This window comes from Haliotis rufescens, unplaced genomic scaffold (genome assembly GCF_023055435.1).
Source record: "Haliotis rufescens isolate VD_foot unplaced genomic scaffold, xgHalRufe1.0.p SCAF_175, whole genome shotgun sequence".
In the NCBI taxonomy this organism is placed as follows: domain Eukaryota; kingdom Metazoa; phylum Mollusca; class Gastropoda; order Lepetellida; family Haliotidae; genus Haliotis; species Haliotis rufescens.
Genome location: NW_025963863.1, coordinates 95,834 through 105,757, shown reverse-complemented (window position 1 = coordinate 105,757; position 9,924 = coordinate 95,834). Strand labels below are relative to the sequence as shown.

At 39.6% G+C, this 9,924-nt stretch overlaps 1 protein-coding gene across 1 annotated transcript in view; it reads left to right on the top strand.

The window, feature by feature from the left end:
- Nucleotides 1-1,537: 1,537 nt before the first annotated feature.
- The window catches only part of LOC124147294 (FMRFamide receptor-like), a 77,195-nt gene continuing 68,808 nt past the window's right edge, over nucleotides 1,538-9,924 (top strand). Inside the window, exon 1 of the mRNA XM_046517972.2 lies at nucleotides 1,538-1,909. The gene's annotated coding sequence lies outside the window, so the exon portion shown is untranslated. The remainder of the gene's footprint in view (nucleotides 1,910-9,924) is intronic.

Sequence of the window (9,924 nt, the reverse complement as noted above, 5' to 3'; positions counted from 1 at the left end):
TTTAGCCATCGCTTAATGTCAGGACAAGAAGAAATCTGAATCCCATTGTAGAGCCATTGATCCTAAGACTACATTACCCCTCTGGAATTAAAAAAGAAGAACCTGAAAGATATTCAAAATGTTTTCACAAACGTTTGCTGTTTAGATTATTTAATCCTTATCGTGCGAGACGACTTAATATACGACGTGTTCATGTCGGTGACTTGGTCATGGTTCGGTGTTCGCGAACACTTGGTGTTATCACAGATATGCAGTGATTCATTCACACAGTTTTCATCACAATGTTACACAATATAGAATCTGTCTGCAGAAAATCAAGACTCATTATTCTCTGGAGATTTGAATAAGTTTTGAATTATCGCGAAAACAAGTTCGCGCTAAAGGACATATTTATCTATACTTTTTATTTCTACTCTTGAGAAGAAGTCTCTAACGAAAAGAAGATAGAACGTTGGTTTCAAATAGTTAGGTTCTAAAGACTAGGCTCGAAACCCACACATCCTTGGTGTTTTCAATATATAGAGTAAACATTTTTTTTAAATGTATATCAGAGAACATAAAACCATATCGACACATATTGACAATGTAAATTTATTTTAAAACTGTTCATAAGCAACTGATAAGTCTTGTCTAAGCACAGAGAGTGAACTAACACTTCGCTTCTATTGCTTTCGTTTCTGGACGTTCCTCTTAATATGGTGTTGTAAATTCAGACATTACATTTAATAAGATGATAAAAAGTTTATTTCTGTTTCTATTTCTAAACTCGTAAACTGAAATGTATTTGTGGTTGTGCGTTACCTTCGTCACACAAAGCAGTGTTCATTTACGAAGTGAGTATGGTATTACGTAGCAATATCACGTCGGGGGACACCAGAAATGGGTTTCATGCATTCTACTAATGAGGGGTATCGAACCCGGGTTTTCGGCGTGACGAGCGAACGCTTTACCAATTAAGCCTCTCAACACCCCATGGTCATCTAGGCTGATTGATAGACACATATACTCTCATATACACTTATACTCTATCTCAAACATGAGGATCCAGGGAGCCTAGATATTGCTAAAAGACGCCATTGCTAATACCTCCTAACGAATCTGTGAAAGTGGTTTTAATTGAAAAGCTGATCATTGATAACAAATAAATTAAAGCCCGATTAAAATTGATAATTTACTTTTTTTCTGAATGTCCCTATTTTAAAACCTTCTTCTCACTGACAGGATTTGTAATTTTTACATGACGTCATTTTGACTCACTCACTCACTCATTCACACACTTACGCACTCACTCATTCACTCACGCACTCACTCATTCACTCACTTACGCACTCACTCAAACAATTTGTGCTCTTAATTTCCTCGATAGGTTACCATTAACTTGTAAATACCAGGATAAATCAAACAAACAAGGTTTTCAAGCAATATAACTTCCCATTCGTGAACTATAATCTCTGAGGAGAGTTCCCCCTCTTCCAACGATCAAAGCAAAACTATCAGCAACAGAAGCCCAGCAGTCGATAACTAATGTGGTTGGCTGTGATGTGGACGCCGCACCAAGCTCCGTACACTCGTGTGTGGAGGAGTTCCCTCTAATCAGAACTCAGTCGTCCACTCAACACCAGCCGTACAGAGCTTGCTGCTCCACCAGTCTCCTCAGCTCACACCGGTGTTACGGTATATGGATTGATCTGAGAGGCCAGCTAATGAAGAGACTCTTTAATTCTGGCCGTGGCGTTGAACAAACTGACCGAGCCTTGCTGTCGTTTTGACGCATTGTACTTTCACAAAGTCTGGATACGAGGGCTGTGTGGTGGGACGGGCAGATTCCGGAGTGAACTGCAAGTTTGCACTAACTTTAACCGTGTCCCGCCTCAAACTGTGAGTCAACTTGGACCTCTCAACTTGTAAGGTATGGTTATATCGGCTCGAGGTTGTAAACGCGAACAGCTTGGCTAAGTTGCCTGTTGTTTATCCAGATACTTTAATGTTTTTTTGATGTTCTATAATCTAAAATAGTATAATTTATCAAATGTCAAATTTAATTAAAAATCGATAAGAATACCACTGTCAGATACCACTGTCACGCTTGCTGTATAATTGTGTGGAAAGAAGAACATTTCATGAAGTTCATAACGGCTTCAATGGACTTCTTAAATGAGGTTTGATTCTGCAGTGTTGAATATGTATAACATATATACCAAGTTTGTATCTGTGTTTATATGTCGGGGTTTGAAAAACTCCACCCCAATACACCAATGTGAAATATTTCATATTCAAGAAAACGTATCCTCTTCTCACAATACCATTGACGAGTTTCACATAATATAAGGTCGCTGCTGTAACTCGTGCATCAACCAGAAGTTTAGTTAGAACCCTTTGTATTAAGTGGACACGTTTATTATATCTTGTATTTTTGTCGTTTTTATCATGGAAAACACGATCTTAAATAACCCCGGTTTCGTGTTAAATCTCTGTGTGTATTTCGACAATAGATAACAAGGTAATATGTTAGCAGTACAGCTGACACAGTAACAGCGTGAGATAGGTCTGTTACCTTCAGACATATGCGTCTCGACACGAGAGCTGCCCGTTAGAGCAGCAAGGTGTCCGTCTCTGTTGTTAATAACACGAAACTTTAACATGCATGTACTTCTACAGGCGTGGGCGGGAGACTGCCTTGGGTCACGACGTATCTGCATGTACATGTAGTTGTTTTAACAGTGACAATGACAATATTTATTGTTCTTAAGCCAACAGACCCATATTACCCATGCATTTACTTATATACTGTAATGTAGAAATATGCGCTGGTTATAACTTAATGATCTACATTTCCATCAATCACGAACACATGAACACAAATTTAGCAAGCATGAATAATGTGTTTTTTTATTATTGGATAAACAAGCGGATGGTATATCATGATAATTATATTTGAGTGAGTGAGTTAAGAATTAACGTCACATCGGCAATATGTCAGCCATATAGTGACGTAATTATATTTGAGGACTGACACATTAACAGTGGGAGGTAGGTCCGTCACCTTCAGACACGAGAGCTGCCCATGAGAGCACCAAGGTGCCCGTCTCTGTAATGATAACACTAAACGTCTCAGTTGATAAACCCGTAATATAACTGAAATAATGTAAAAGCGGCGTTAAACCCAACTCACTCACTCACTCTCTAAGTTGATAATAAAACGAAACTTTAACTTACATGTCTTCACTTCTGCGGACGTAGGCGTGACCCTGACTTTGGTGCACGATCCATCTACATTTACTTGAAGTTGTTTTGATCGCTTTGTAAAAGTAACTTGTAACAACACGCAATACATATATACATATCAGTCACAGCGATATTACACATCGAAAAAAGGAGCGCCAGCGTGCTCATGTTTTGCTAATTTAATTGATGTTCGCATAAATGTGCAATAAAATAACACGATACTTTCTAACTGCCATTCGGTGCAAATATGACGTGTATATTATGCACGGGCCATAATTTCCGTCTCATAGATCTGTCACATGGTTTCATTAACTCGCTATTACTCTGCTACTGTAGTTGCGTCGAGATACATATTCATGTAGGGTTGAGCTGACAAGGTACAGCGTACGTTATTTTTCAGCAATTTGTGACGCAGCGTTGCCATGGAGTTTTGACGTAATTCTATTATTTGTACACTGTGGATTGTTGTTGAATATGCAGCAACCCGCATCTTTTTTCTGCCGTGATCTATCTCCATCGAAACTGAATACTAACTCGTTACATGTATCGATATATCATAAAGATTGTGATGAATATTTCGCTGAAAACAAGGTTTTCATGTCTGTATGAAAGGTCTGTAACGCTTCAAACAATTCTTTATATATATTTCAATTATGATCCATCAATATTCTAGTCGTTCTCAAATCAAATTTCAAAATGCATTCATTGCCTTTCATGATTGACTGATTAACTATTCCGACAAGAATAAGGGGTGTATACAACCTAGGGACCCCTTCGTGCCCTTCACTTTACTGCCCATAACACATACGTGTGGCCAAGACATTCCATTTCACATTCCGCTTATAGACGACCCGAAATTGTAAACAGCAAATTCACCAAATGTAAGAACACCTAAAGGATGACAAGAGATGGACAAATTATCACGCGATATATACGTTCAAGGGCATGAGACACTAGGGTGTCAGAACTAGATCATAATAAGCTGTGGAAACGCCATACTAAGTCGAGAAATCAAACAGTCGAGGGAACGAGATGTTTTGGATAATATGTTGATATGAATGCACAACATCCCAGGCGCCCGTTGACGTGGGCATAATTTGTTCATGGTGAAATGTTATTCATAAGAAGTATTTGGACCTTGATCTGAGAAGCACTGATGCCATGGAACTACCACACACAATAAACGTTAATTGAATTTCAACCTACATCTCAGAATGTGCAGCTATGCTACCGCATCAAACAGTAGCATTTTAAACTGCATTATAAAGATCGGCACAGGCAAACGTTACTGGATACTGGAGTAAGGTGAGACCTGTTTGTTTGTTGTTTATCCGAACACTCAGCAATATTCCAGCTGTGTGACGGCGGTCTGTAAATAATCGAGTCTGGGCCAGACAATCCCATGATAGGCATCATGAGCATCGATCCACGCAATCGGGATACGATGACATGCATCAACCAAGTCAGCGAGCCTGACCACCCTATACCGTTAGTCGCCTCTTACCACATGCATAGTCGCCTCTCACGGCAAGCATGGGTTGCTGAAGACCTATTCTAACCCGGATCTTCACGGGTCTGTAGTGCCACACTGTTATAAACAGCACGGATTTTATGACTGTTGAAACAACAATTGTCATTTCCATTGTATGACTGTGAAGAACAAATACATACATGAATATGGTTACGAAGGCACGGGTGGCTACGGGTGGCCAAGTCGTCTAAGATGTTCCATGTCACTGTGCAGAGTTGCGTCCCTTGGGCACCCCAGAAACCTATGGTTGTGGGTTCGAATCCCGTTACGCCCCGATTATGTTTCTAGGTTTGTCAGCGCCATATCCGTGATACCCACTACATTGCATGAAACTGGAATATTGTTCAAAACGGATTTAAACCTCACTCACTCACTGTGATAACATTTTATTTTCACTTCACAGATTTCCAATTCTATTTGCATTGACTGGGTTTGTAGTCGAATATTTTCAAGATGACAACCAGCATTGAAAGTGTGTTCAATGTCAGCACTGAAAACAAGTATGTAATCAAACTTCAAACTTCCTAGCTGGTGAATCACACTGAGTATACTTAAGTCACATTGTATTATTGTCATAACTTCAATGAAAACACGAATTCCCTGTACTAAATGTAAATCTACAAATCTATACTATAAAATCATTCGTGTGTGACAAAAGTTATGATTTGTTTACCTCAAATTAACCAAACATACCAGATATGAATGTGTTTATAGACAACATGTTGTCAATGTATGGAAAGGAATACTGATAAATGTAGCATATTGGCCAATGTTCTTTGGAGTAAGTGAGGTGGGTCGTAACCCCGTTTTCAAAGGTATTCCAGTTATATCATGCCGCGTCAACTTAACGTTGGTGTGAGTGAGTGAGTGAGTGAGTATGGTTTTACGCCACTTTTAGCTATATTCCAGCAATATCACGGCGGGGAACACCAGCAATGGGGTTCACACATTGTACCCATGTCGGGAATTGAACTCGAGTCTTCGGCGTGACGAGCGAACGCTTTAACCACTAGCCTACCCGACCGCCCCACTTAACGTTGGAGGAAAGCCCGCAGTGATGTCAGTTTCAGACGTTCACTTCTTTGGTGAAACTCACAAGTACGGGTATGTTGCTGACAAACCCAGAAACATAATAGGGGCGAACAGGGTTTTGTGGAACAAAATACCATATATGCATACTGTTAGTAAAATTGAGACTATTTATACTTGTGGATAGTTGGCCTTAATTGTGGGTATGGGTATGAATACCTTGAATAATAATCTATCCAGACACTTTGAGGTATATCTAGAATAGTATGATACTCGTGTTCTAAATCACTGACAGACAATACCACTTCTGTGAAACATTAGCTTACCAATTGCGCGGATCGATGTTCATGATATCAATCACTGGATTGTCTGGTCCAGACTCGATTATTTACAGACCGCCGTCAAATAGCTGAGTGCGGCGTTAAACATCAAACCAACCAACCATAGTACGACGGTCTGTAAACAATCGGCGCTTGACCAGACAATCAAGTGATCATGTGGGCCAGAAAATCTCATGACACGACAGCGCATTAACTGATTTTGTTGAAACTAAAAACTTCTTCTGTGCAGAGTCTGCTGCCGTTAAATGAACTTTAAATACAAGGCTCACACACTTCTTATATATATGACTCAGCGCTTACTGTACCATTCCGATTCCGACTGCATCAATACAAGCATGTGCATGTGAACCACTATCAAACAGTGATGACACCAGGTGTTCGCCAAACGGTGAGCGTAGCCTGCCCCCAATGTCAGCCGTCACAAACAAATTAAGGATAATGGCTAATCCTTGGTATAGAGTTTCCGTGGTGCAATTGCTGAACCCAGCAATAGATCTCCTTGTCAAGGTGGACACAATTTTATGGATAACAACTCTTTTGTAAAAAGCAACGTTTCGGTATAGATCATTATACCGTTTTCAAGCAGGACTCTAAGTAATGCCTATCAAACAAATATATCTCCTTGTACGGATTGTTCTGGAGCTTTTGGAATCCAGAACAGCAGAGGAATGGACATATCTTCAGCTTTTAGAGTCAAGTCAAAAGTTGATGCGTGGATTTGACAGACTTCTTCCCCAGTTAGCATACTGACCTCACATTAATATGTGGCGATATTTTATATGTCACGCAAACCAAGTTCTTTGATAATGACAGTATTCAGATAATTCATTCATGGACACGAGACACAAGGTCATGGTAAAAGGATTTTACCTCATTATTAGACATGTAGAGTGAATTTTCTCCGTTCCAGGAAAACATTTAACATTTTGACTTTCAAAATAATCCAGCCATTGCACTTTGCAATTTCACTCAGAAAGCTGGCTTCATCCCAGAGATAAACATAGGTAGCGTGCATCCCCGCCTTCATCAATTGTTTCCAACAACATTCCAGGAAACATTCTTCTTTCTCTAAACCAAGAGCAAATGATACAACTGTCGGTTTAAACCCACGCTTCCTATTTCGTGGGACATGTCGTCATCATCCCATTCCGATAAAGACGACAGTGCAATGGTTTCTTCGGTCAGCTCTTTTGTCACATTGACCTTCTCCCACGGCACATCCACGTGGATTATTGAATTTTTTGACACCACTTCGTTGGAAACCCTTTCTTCTTGTATTTATTTTATTTTTGACATATACCCATACGATTATGATGATGATTTTACTATTTTTATTGATCAAATAATGGATAGTGTTATCGACGAACCAATTCGATAAACTTTGGACCCGTGCAGATGCGGGTTAGAATAGGTCTTCCGCAACCCAGGCGACTCTGCTTGTTGTAAGAAGTGACTAACGGGATAGGGTGGTCAGGCTCGGTGACGTGGTTGATGCATGTCATCGTATCCCAATTGCGTAGATCAATGCTCATGATGTCAATCACTGGCTTGTCTGGTTACAGCTGGGCTTTTGCCCAGTATGGTGTTAAACAACAAACAACAACAACAACGATAAACTTTGTGTCACGAGTAGATAGATAATAATTATGCAAATGAAGGCCTAACTACTTTCAGAAAGTTGTAAAGATCGATGTGGTTCCTATTTGTATAACCTTAACACAAACTTCCCACAATGTCCAGATGGAGGGTTCTTGTAGTGCTTATGTCGACACACGTAATGAGAACTGCGAGAACTGCAAACCTTTTTGGAAGACATAATTCCTGGGGCGGTTCACTCAGGCAGTGTATATGATTCCTAAAGCTACTTGTGTGAATAAGGGTGTCTTTACATCGATTCTTTTAAAAGTGATTTTTTTGTGATAAAAAAAAGATGACAACCAAGGCATCTTTATCCCTAATACATATTTAGGAATAGGTAACCAAACTCGACCAATAATCTCTATTTCCACAATCTGCCCAAATGTGTGAGCGGAATCGAACCCCGGTCTCCAGCAAATACGTTCATGACTAGTGACCGCGGTAACCAGTGTAGAGTGTCTGCCACAATATATTCCATTGAGCGAATCGGGCAATGAAACGCTGCAAACCATATGGATGGATCACTGAAAATATGTGAGACACCAGGTGTTCGCGAAATGAACTAAATACGACAGTATCAAATACACAGTGTATAACATTCCCAATATTTTAGTTAGACAACAGGACTGTCAACTTTGTAACTTTAACTCACTGAAATTGGATTCATCAATTATGTGTTTATTGCTTTACAGTTAATTTACTTCTCACATTGAATTAAAAGTAGAATTCTTAGATGGTTTAGGGAATACAATAATAGCCCGACCAATGAGCAGGCAACTTTTAAAAACTGACCGTCCGTCAGCAAAATAGACCGTCTCGGACCGTCGGGCAGGCGGGTATTTTAAACCTGTGCCATTAACATTGTATCATTTGGTCTACAAGTGGACTGACGATAACCCTAAAAGGAGTATTTGATAAATAGGTTTCACAAGCAGCAGTAGAGGACACAGTTTCCTCATCAACCATCTGCAGCTGCACGGAGGTTACTTCATCAATGTGTTCTCAGACTTCGGTTACGTCAGGCGAGGGGGCCCGCTGACAGCTTGTCCGTCTTAATGATATGAACAAACGAGCTATACGCGAACATCCGGAGTTGGGGATGAAAACATCAAATGAACACGTTTAACGTCTCTCCATATATTTCCAAAGGATTCGTCATGTTGTCACCTGATTAGAACCATCATCTCTGGTATCCTATAACAACATGACAGTTTGGATCGGAATACTTCGATAATGTGTTTTTCAAACAGAGATCTGTTTTACGTTTCGATTTTATAAACTGCGACTTCCGTCAAAATGGAACCAGCACGTAACGATATTACAATAAGGTTCTCAGTCATGTCTGTAAATTCTAGAGTGGTTGTTGCATCGACTGTTCATGCGTGTGTCTGTGTTTGTTTCCATGTTCTAAAACTGGCGTTTGTTTGTTAGACTTCCTGCTACTTGTAGCAGTCTTTGTAAAGAAATGCTGTTATACGTTTTCCACGATGCACCAAGGTACCCCACTTACATGGAACTGTTACGCCATGTTACGCTGACTTCATGGCTGCATCTTGCATTACTTTCATCGTTAATCTTTTGTGAAATGGTCTGGGGCTTTTCGTATTAAAACATGCCTTCATCGGGATATATTGATCTATGTTGTATTAATTTTTCAGTTCATGTGCGTGCCTTGGATCAATAAGTTACTGACGCGATCAGTGGAATACTTGGCCCGTTCACAACAGATTGAATAAAACAAATATTGCTTGTAGGTAATTTTGGAATGAATAGGTTGTGTAAACTTGCTGACTTGCTTGGATATATGTTTTTTGTTTGGTTATCAATAAGATAAACAGGTTGAAAATAACACATGAAAGAATATCATGCTGTTAAAAAAAATCCCTTGAAATACAACATGACTCCCGGTCGGTCGGTTTCTTCAGCACGGAATTCACTGATTGTATGTTCTCTCAAAGACCAGTCAATATATGAATTGGTTGGTTTTAAGGTTATATGTTTAGCAATTCTGAAAGAACAGTTTGAAGTTGGATATAATTTCGGCCAACCCTTGGGTACATATATACCCGTACTCTGTGACTCATTATTTTCAAAGTGAGGACACTCACGAATATATAATTACAATGATGGCACCATAATGGCTACCTATAATGGGTTAGT